The sequence below is a fragment of the Scylla paramamosain genome, chromosome 1, assembly GCF_035594125.1.
Source record: "Scylla paramamosain isolate STU-SP2022 chromosome 1, ASM3559412v1, whole genome shotgun sequence".
Classification (NCBI taxonomy): domain Eukaryota; kingdom Metazoa; phylum Arthropoda; class Malacostraca; order Decapoda; family Portunidae; genus Scylla; species Scylla paramamosain.
In genome coordinates this window covers 30663521-30673520 of record NC_087151.1, presented here as the reverse complement: position 1 = coordinate 30673520, position 10000 = coordinate 30663521, and the positions used below count along the sequence as shown (strand labels likewise).

Below are 10000 nucleotides of genomic sequence, written 5' to 3'. Positions count from 1 at the left end.
AAACCTGATAATGGTCGCCGCGTGAGACATATCTTTGCTTTTCTAGACAGAGTGGAATCAAAAGCTTTTCGTCTCATCAACTCCTCTCCTCTAACTGACTGTCTTCAACCTCTCTCTCACCGCCACAGTATTGCATCTCTAGCTGTCTTCTACCGCTATTTTCATGCTAACTGCTCTTCTGATCTTGCTAACTGCATGCCTCCCCTCCTCCCGCGGCCTCGCTGCACAAAACTTTCTTCTTTCTCTCATCCCTATTCTGTCCACCTTTCTAACGCAAGAGTTAACCAGTATTCTCAGTCATTCATCCCTTTCTCTGGTAAACTCTGGAACTCCCTGCCTGCTTCTGTATTTCCACCTTCCTATGACTTAAATTCCTTCAAGAAGGAGGTTTCAAGACACATCCATCGGTTTTTGACTACTGCTTTGACCCTTTTATGGGACTGGCATCTCAGTGGGCATTTTTTTTTTATTGGATTTTTGTTGCCCTTGGCCAGTGTTTCTCCTACATAAAAAAAAAAAAAAAATCTGCAGGGTTTTGTTTGATATCTCGGTTGCCCAGGCCGGAAAGTTGCTGACAGCATGATAACTATAACAAGAATGATAAAAATAACATAACAAATTTAAATTATGGTAGCAGCAGCAGAGGCAGCAGCAGCAACAACAACAACAACAACAACAACAACAACAACAACAACAACAACAACAGTAATAAAAAACAACAATATTATTATGAGTACATATAATAATAAACGTTAATGCTTGAACAGTATTTGATGAAAAGATAAATGACTAGTTGTTTACCGTCGCATCTCTCTCTCTCTCTCTCTCTCTCTCTCTCTCTCTCTCTCTCTCTCTCTCTCTCTCTCTGAAGAAAAGAATTTTTACTGTGACATGGGTTCAGTCCGTCGGTAAGTGAGAAAGGGAAGGCGAGGAGCTGGCTTAGGAAGTTTTTGGAGGAGGAGGAGGAGGAGGAGGAGGAGGAGGAGGAGGAGGAGGAGGAGGAGGAGGAGGAGGAGCCACGTATCTTGAAGCAGAAGAAGGGTGTGTCCAGGATCCAGCAATCGTTGTGTGTGTGTGTGTGTGTGTGTGTGTGTGTGTGTGTGTGTGTGTGTGTGTGTGTGTGTGTGTGAGACAATCTAGCGAGTGGAATTTTTGGTCATCCTGTCGCTTCATATTTCTCGACATGGATTTCCTTTGCTGGTGGTGGTGGTGGTGGTGGTGGTGGTGGTGGTGGTGGTGGTGGTGGAGGAGATAGTGTGGTGTGTGACGCAACAATCCACTGAAGGGATGTAGTAGTAGTAGTAGTAGTAGTAGTAGTAGTAGTAGTAGTAGTAGTAGTAGTAGTAGTAGTAGTAGTAGTAGTAGCAGCAGCAGCAGCAGCAGCAGCAGCAGCAGCAGCAGCAGCAGCAGCAGCAGCAGCAGCAGCAGCAGCAGCAGCAGCAGCAGTAGTAGTAGTAGTAGTAGTAGTAGTAGTAGTAGTAGTAGTAGCATCAGCAGTAGATAACAATAATCATTAGCCGTAACGTTTCGCTGGCAAGGAAAAATTTTAAGTTAAAAGTTACTATCTGTTCTTCATCCTCTGACTGAAAAAGTCCCGACATCTCCTTCCTCTAGCAGCGTTCTCTTGATACCTAGGCTATCATCACCCACTGGTACTCACCTCCCCACTCCTTGATCACCTCCTCCAGCAGTATTCCCTTGCCCTGCCTGTCATCACCCACTGCTACCCACCTCCCCCACTCCTCGATTCCTTCCGGTCCCTTCATCCTTTACCCTTTCTCTGCACTCTGCTCGCAACACATCATCCTCGGAATCTTCCATGGATACAATAAATAAATAAATAAATAAATAAGGCAAATACAAAATGTGATAAATGTTGACCTTACTCCTCCTTCCAACGAGAGAGAGAGAGAGAGAGAGAGAGAGAGAGAGAGAGAGAGAGAGAGAGAGAGAGAGAGAGAGAGAGAGAGAGAGAGAGAGAGAGAGAGAGAGAGAGATCCCGAAAAAAAAGCGTATAGTGCATATATTTCACTCCTTCACACCATAACAAACTTTCTCCTCTCACCCCCCACACTCCCCTTCATCTAATACAGCCAGTCCCTCCCCTCTCCTTCAGCGAGGCCGCACCTCGCGTGCCGCATTCATACGGTAATGCCCGCAGCACCCCTCCGTAAAGTGTAATTTTCGTTCCCGCACCGGGAAGCTGCTAATAACACCCAGGTTCCTCAACGTGACGCGCTCAGTTGGTAACACTGACTTCAACCTCAAAGTCCTTACTATTTCAGTCCCCCATCGACTGTCAGGAAGGAAAGGGTTCGCCGAGATCTCGTCCTCGTGTCTTGGGGACGCGACAAAGACCAGAGGGCAAAGGCCAACCCCGCCTCCGCCTCTCTCCCTCTCTGTTTCAGTCCCACGGGCCGCCCTCTACACAGTTCTCCCTCCGATGAACAGATTTACCTTCCACGTGCGTCTCCTGTCAGCCGGTGGTTGTTTGAAGAGGAAGGAACTGGAAATGTTTAAAACAAGTCTCACGGTGCTCTTGGTCAATCCATCTCCTATGAATGTAATGTAGGCCTTAAAATCAATACTTTAACTGTTCTGGTTTTTCCTCAAGTATAATGAAATCCTTTGCTACAAGTTTAAAGGACAATATCGGAAAGTGCTACTAAGAGGGAATAGTTCAAAAAATGTTGTGCCTGTGTGAGTTTATGAAAAGACGGCTCACATTTGATACTTTTATTCTCTTTACTGAACAGGTCGGTGTGATTCTTGTATGTAATCTCAGTGTGTTGAATGGTAGGAAGGAACGTGGAGGGTGTGAGGGCCGGTGCTGCAGGCCGAGCGTGAGTGAGTGAGATGACGAGCTGTCACCAGGCACTGCGTAATTACCTGCGTCTCGAGATAATGTCTGGCCATATACAACCAACGGTAACCTGCTGCTAAGTCAAGTTCAGTTCAGAAAGCCTTTCTCAAGAAATGTGAAGACAGGGAAAAACTACACTTGTGGTGGAGAAACGCGTGGAAACAGCTATACACTACGTATTTATAGTGGCACCACCTGCTGTTTTAATTTTACCTCGCACGTCAAGTCGTCAAGGGTTACTCAGATTAAATAACAAGTGATAAACGCAATAAATAAAGTCACTGTTAGTATTCCAAGATCAGCGATGTCCGTAAACTTGGTGGGAAGGTTATCAGTATTCCCTCGCTGCAGCAACAGACGCCCACGATACCTCACGCAGTCGCTGGTGCCTGGCGGGCCTGCGTGAAAGGGTCATTCACGTACTTGACAGCTAAAAATGACGCGGGTAAAACCTACGATAAGCACTACTCCCGCAGGCCCGTGTGTTTGTGTGCAGGAGTGATTTGTTTGGCTATGGGAGGGTGGGAGACCCCGTGGCTGGCTCTGCTGGGCCATATCCTGAAACGCGTCTCTGCCGCACCTCCACTGCATTCAAAAGACTCTGATTCAAGTTACACGTGTTTTAACGGTATTTTTATAGTTCTAGTAATAGCTGAACGAGATTTGTACATTACTAACGACAGAAACACTCTTGAGAACCCGGCTAATCATCTCTGTCGCCTTGCAAACCAGTCGTGGTAAGAGAGCACACCGTTACTGACTACGGGACCATGAGTTGGGGTTTGCTGAGGGTGTGGAGGAGTGGGTTTGGAAGGGTGTGGGGAGGGTTGGGTATGGGAAGATGGGTATGTATGGCCAACTCCGGGAGGGTGTGCAGAGAGCTTGGTGTGGAAGGATGAGTGTATGGTTCACTATGGAAGGATGCCTGTATGTAGTGAGGGGGATTAGTTATGGGACGGTGATGGGTGCCTCTCTATAGGAAGCCGGAGGTTAATGGGACGGGTGGAAGGCACTGGGATGGGTGGGGGGAGGGTTATGGGTGCTGGCTATGGGATGTGTAATGTGTATGGCTGGCTGTGGGAGGGGATGGAAGGGTGAGGTAGGGGTTAGTCAGGAATTACTTCCTGCAGGTGATGTCATCCTCCTTGAAGGCCAGAAATGTGTGGGGCTCAAGAAACAGACCTCGCGCACCTTTCAGCCAGCGCCACCTAGGATCCCTGCTTGGAGCTTCATCATTTTACTCATTATTCCGTCACAAATTCAAAGGAAAAAGAACATGAATATTCAGCAATGAGTTTATCCTGGCTGCGCTATGATATTCGCAGTGCGTAGCAGAGACGCTTAAAATGAATTCCTTCATAACCAAACGCATACCTAAGAAAAAAAAAAATAAAATAAATAAATAAATAAATAAATAAATAAATATAAAAAGAGGAGCATTAAGAAAAATATAAAAACTCAATTCAAGAAAAAAATATAAACAGTTCATAAACATCAACAAAAAGTGTCGTTTTGGACGCACTAAATCTAGTTTAAAATTAACTTGTTCATCTGTACACCGCCCGGCTGATGTGAAAAGGAACTCGGAGATCCGCATATTTTCTCTCCTTTAACTAAGGCACATTATTTGCATTACTAGAGTTTTATTTTCCTTCTTTTTTGAGATCGAAAGGAATTTTTTTTCTAAGTTCGGAAAAGAAAGGAAATGAAAAGTTATTTTATTACCACTGTCAAAGAAAAAAAAAAAAAGATGACTTCAAGGAAAAATGGGCTTGGAGTATTGAGTGTGTGAGCCTTGAGTGTACCGTGTGGCACAGTGCTTTCGTCGCTGTCAAGGCTGCATGTTGGGTGCAGCGAGCAGTGCTCTCTCTCGTAGCCATAACACTCGCACAAGTGTCTCGTAACCTGATGTTGCGGTGCCGTATCTCTGTCAGTTCACAAGTTTCACCTTTAAATATTCTGCTTCGAACTTTTGCGCCAGTATAATATTTTACCACGATACAATTAAACTCCTCTACTTCCAAATAGTTATTACCTCATGCACGGAAGAGACTGCGAAATCTGTACAACATTACTAGCGGGTTGTGTTGTGTTTCTGTCAGCGTACGTAAATTACTACATATACACAATGACACACAAGAACGCAATAAATAAATTAATAAATAAACAAACAAACGGACTTTCCCCTAAATGCCAGTCTCCTAAACCACAGCGTGTTTTTCTGAGGCGTTGCGTCACATGATGCAACACGGACGACACGAGGGAGGATGGAATGGGACGGGCTGGCTGTGTTGGTTGGCTAGGCGTCGTGGACATGTGGTTACTAGAGGGACCTTGCCGCCTCTAATCAATATCGTGGCCAGCTGCAAACACACACACACACACACACACACACACACACACACACACACACACACACACATAGTTAGTTGGTCTACTGGCTACGGGAATACAACGTGCTTACAACATATTAAGTCTTTACGTAGTCTTTTCTAATACTGTTCTTTTCATGACTGTATTTACAATTTCCACCAAACAGCAAACGTTGAAACATAAGCGTATCATCGACAGAAAAGTAAAAATAGCAAAACAGTATATCAGGCAGATCTCCAAAATTCAACAATAAAACAAAACAAAGAAACTATTCCTGCAAACAAACAACAAGGCTTCAAAAGGCACAATCACAACAAGGTGGCATTAAAAAACAATAATAATAAATAAATAAATAAATAAATAAATAAATAAATAAATAAATGATATCGAGGTTATCTCTCTGCTCTACGACAACAGCATAACCAGTGTTCTTAATTCTTTATGACGACTATCATTAAAGGCCACGGAGGTAATTAGCCGGGTTCCCACGAGTGTTTTTCCCACTGATGGTGTAGAATCCTTGTTAATCTATTAGTAGGATCACGAAAAAAAAAAAAAAAAAAAAAAAAACACCATTGAAAACTTCCTGTAACTTGGACTAAAGCTTGTTGAAGTGCCATGAGATATGTAAGGCAGTTTAAGGGTATTGCACCATGACGTCGCCTCCACGCCCAGCTCCAGGCCTAAAGAAAACGCGGGAACACTGCTTGTGGTTGGGTCTCAGCGAGGGACGCGCCTCATCCTCCCCTGACCCTGACACAAAGGGAGGTACGCAATGGGCAGGAGCGGGAGGGCTTCACGACGCCATCCTCTCTCTCTCTCTCTCTCTCTCTCTCTCTCTCTCTCTCTCTCTCTCTCTCTCTCTCTCTACGTATGGTGGGGTTTGTGTGTAATCAACCAATGTTACTACTGGGAAAACTCTACTTTTCTCCCTGCTTTTCAAAGGCTAGAGATGAAGACCCGTGTTGTCATGGATATTTTACTTTTCCACAGTTAAAAGTGGCGAATCTTCAAGTTATAACTACGTACAATCTTAAAAAAAATAATAATATTAATAAATAAATAAATATATAATTAATTAATTAATTAATTAATTAATTTAAAAATAAATAAATAAAGGCATCCCTGAAAATTTTCGCAACCTTCACTACAGTTTGTTGAAAGTTATCGGGATGAAGCGCCAAAACGTTTTGAGAAAGTGGTCCCTTGCTTTTTAGACGCAAGTTGTGAGAGGGAGACCCACATCTTGTTGCTCCCTCCTCATGCCTCGCTTTCCGTCACATTTTCTCACATCTTAACACTTCACGGCTAAGTTCTATTAATATACTTGTTGTTTCGAGAAGCTGACGAAATACAACATGAAAGACGCGTAAAAGTTAGTGGGGAAGATAAAATAGTTAATAATGTGAAGACTCAAGATTCTCGCGACAGCAAGAAAGAAAATATAGAGTGTGTGTGTGTGTGTGTGTGTGTGTGTGTGTGTGTGTGTGTGTGTGTGTGTGTGTGTGTGTGTGTGTGTGTGTGTGTGTGTGTGTGTGTGTGTGTGTGTGTGTGTGTGTGTGTGTTCTACTGATCTATTGCTCTTCTGGGAAAGCAGGAGCATGAGTGTGGAGGCAGCGAGTACCGGCAGAACACCCTTAATATGCCAAGACAGAATGGATGGGAAGGTGAACAAGGAAGTGCCAATGATGAAAATTAACCATATGACGTATAAATGAAGATGCCAGTAAGGGACGAAAGTGAGAGTAGAGGGGATGAAGATGACAGTAAGGGGTTGAAGTGAGAGCAAAATGGAGAGGAAGTGGTGGGAACGAATGGTGAATGATGAAAATGATGAAGACGGTGAGGACAAATTCAACCATCTCCCTTCTATTTCCAACAATTATCTTTACAAGTTTGTGAATAAGTGTTATAACATTACACACGGCAAATTTCTACAGAGAGAGAGAGAGAGAGAGAGAGAGAGAGAGAGAGAGAGAGAGAGAGAGAGAGAGAGAGAGAGAGAGAGAGAGAGACACGGACTGGCATCAACACGTTGGCTGGCATCTCGCCAATGTGACGTCACGGCCTTGGCAGTGAGCTGAGTCAGGGCCAGCCTGGTTCACCAGCCAAGATGAGCGACACAGGAAAGGGAAAGGATGGATCAGTGATTCGGTGGAGAGAGAGAGAGAGAGAGAGAGAGAGAGAGAGAGAGAGAGAGAGAGAGAGAGAGAGAGAGAGAGAGAGAGATTTAACTACACACTACACAAAATAAACGGCAATCAATACCGGAACATATCACTTAATAAGAAAAAGAAAAAAAAAATCTTCTCTCATGGAATGCTCAGTTACATCAACTCCGTGAGGCGCGCCTTGCGCCTTGCACTACGGCCACACAGACGCCCGCCCTTACACGACTCAGTTGGCGTCCGCATGGGAAGTGTGAAGCGTAGACATTAATGCGCCGAGGGTGATGGTGGGGACTCAGGCGCAGAGAGAGAGAGAGAGAGAGAGAGAGAGAGAGAGAGAGAGAGAGAGAGAGAGAGAGAGAGAGAGAGAGAGAGAGAGAGAGAGAGAGAGAGAGAGAGAGAGAGAGAGAGAGAGTGCTACCACAGCCAGTTCAAAAATAAAACAATTTAAGGTATTAATCATTTATTTCTTTTTAAGCATCATATCACCTTCATAAATAAACAGATAAGGTCCTCAACAACAATAACAAGAAAATGAATATATATATGTGTGTGTGTGTGTGTGTGTGTGTGTGTGTGTGTGTGTGAAAACTTCATATTTTTCCACGCCTCGTAAAGTTTCATATCAATAGGGAGCAAAGTTAAGGCGAATTTCAGAGCTGTCACACCAAGACAGGACACAGACCACTATGCCAGCAGGTGCGCCACATGATTACTTGACTGAGGAAAGAAAAGAAAGTCGAGAAATCGCCAAAACTAACAGCCACTTTGCTTGTGAAGGTGACGACCAGGTATTTGCCCTTACCCTCTAAAAACTTAATATGCCAGAATAGAAACAACTGAAGAACCTACGTATGAAGACACTTAATTGTGAGGCAATAAACACCTTTTCACATTATTAGTTAGTACACACAGTAAAGTGAAGAGCAAGGTGGTCATACGCATCTCGACTTACAGTTTACTGAAGAATAAAAGCAACATTTCAATGCACACGTCATATCTAGTGCCAATCATGCCTCCTAAAATGTGCAGGGTGTTTCACAATTGTTGACACGGAACGACCAGGCACAAATCAAGAACTACGAATGAGAGAGTAATGGTGATAACATTATTGAAAGGTAAAAAGGATAAAATACAAGGACACGCCTCAAACATGAACCCAAAATGTTGGCATTTGTGAAACACTTTATCCTGTGAGAGTCAACCTGGGTGCATGGTGCGCCTCAGGGTGGATGAAGTTTTCAAAGGATACTTGGAAATAATGGGGTACATGGAAGGGTACATGGCATGGCTAGTGTGTACAACACTGCACAATAGGAACATATTTTTTTAGTAAGTAAACCGTGCGTTATGTAAGAAATTCATTCAAACTGAGATTAAAGCAGTACAGGTTTATGTAGTATGTTAATATATTACACTCAGACACAACTCGCGCCTCACAGCTTTCAGATGTGGCATTTTCTTTTAATTTACATTTCGCACCTGTAGAACAATTAATAAGAACCAAGTAGCTATATTTCATATTTAAAAGAGAGGACTAATACTTTTAATTATATTGTTTTCAGTGTTAAAACTTGTGAAAACCGTAAAATATTCATGCAAGTTCTTGCACTTAATCGTCCTAGGCGCGGGGGTACATGAATTTCTCAAAAGCTCCCGGAGAGGTGCATGAACTTAGGGAATGTTGAGATCCACTGCTGTCTGTCTACCACCCAATAAATGAAACTAAAAATTACATACTTATACTCTAAGACACATTTCATCACTGAGTTGTAAAACATGGCAGATCACATAATCCCATTCCACGCTCCGTAGCTTCCCTACGTCTACAAACCACATCGCTGTGCACTGCGGTGGTGGGGGAAACACGGGATGAGGGGCAGTACTACTTTATTACCTAACGTCTGGGTTGTTGCCTTCTTCAGGGCCGAAATGTCTGAGAATAAAGTACCTTCTGTGTCTTCCCATGTTTTCTTGCACCACCGCGTTCCACTCACTAGATTTACACAAAGCATTATGTGCTACGCGTGCATTCCACACACTTGAACATTGCAGGGTTGGTTCATTTGATGCCACCCTAAGTTATAATCTTCTCAGTGCAGGACGCAGTCACAAATGTAACACCAACAATATAATGTTACTTTCTTCCACAACTTTACGAATGGAAATATCTCACTATTATGCTATTTGTCCTAACTCATGTGTCTTTTTAATCAAATAATTACTGGGTGAAGTAAAGCATGAACTCTCCCAGAAGGGATGCACCTATCAGACAGACAGAGAGAGAGAGAGAGAGAGAGAGAGAGAGAGAGAGAGAGAGAGAGAGAGAGAGAGAGAGAGAGAGAGAGAGAGAGAGAGAGAGAGAGAGAGAGAGAGAGTCCATCCATAAGGACATGGCAGTCACCTGCACTACTTTCAAAATGCTCTAATTGAAGTTAAACAGGTTTTTAAGTGATCTTTTTTTATTGTTCTAATGAGATATTAACAAGATTTCTAAATTATTCACCAAAAAAAAAAAAACATTTCAGAATCCAGTAACCATCACTGTGGCCTTTGAAAACAGTAGTGGTGAGAGAGCGCTTCTGAGTAGAGGCCC

General features: G+C 43.4%; 2 protein-coding genes across 7 annotated transcripts in view; both read right to left on the bottom strand.

Moving 5' to 3' along the window:
- Window positions 1–10000, bottom strand: part of LOC135103434 (uncharacterized) — a 98079-nt gene that overhangs the window by 71681 nt on the left and 16398 nt on the right. The window lies entirely within an intron of this gene.
- LOC135103484 (uncharacterized) overlaps window positions 6679–10000 on the bottom strand; it is a 6414-nt gene continuing 3092 nt past the window's right edge. For all 3 annotated transcript variants that reach the window (XM_064009856.1, XM_064009837.1, XM_064009845.1), the window contains one exon: window positions 6679–10000. This exon is cut by the window's right edge and continues 169 nt beyond it. The gene's annotated coding sequence lies outside the window, so the exon portion shown is untranslated.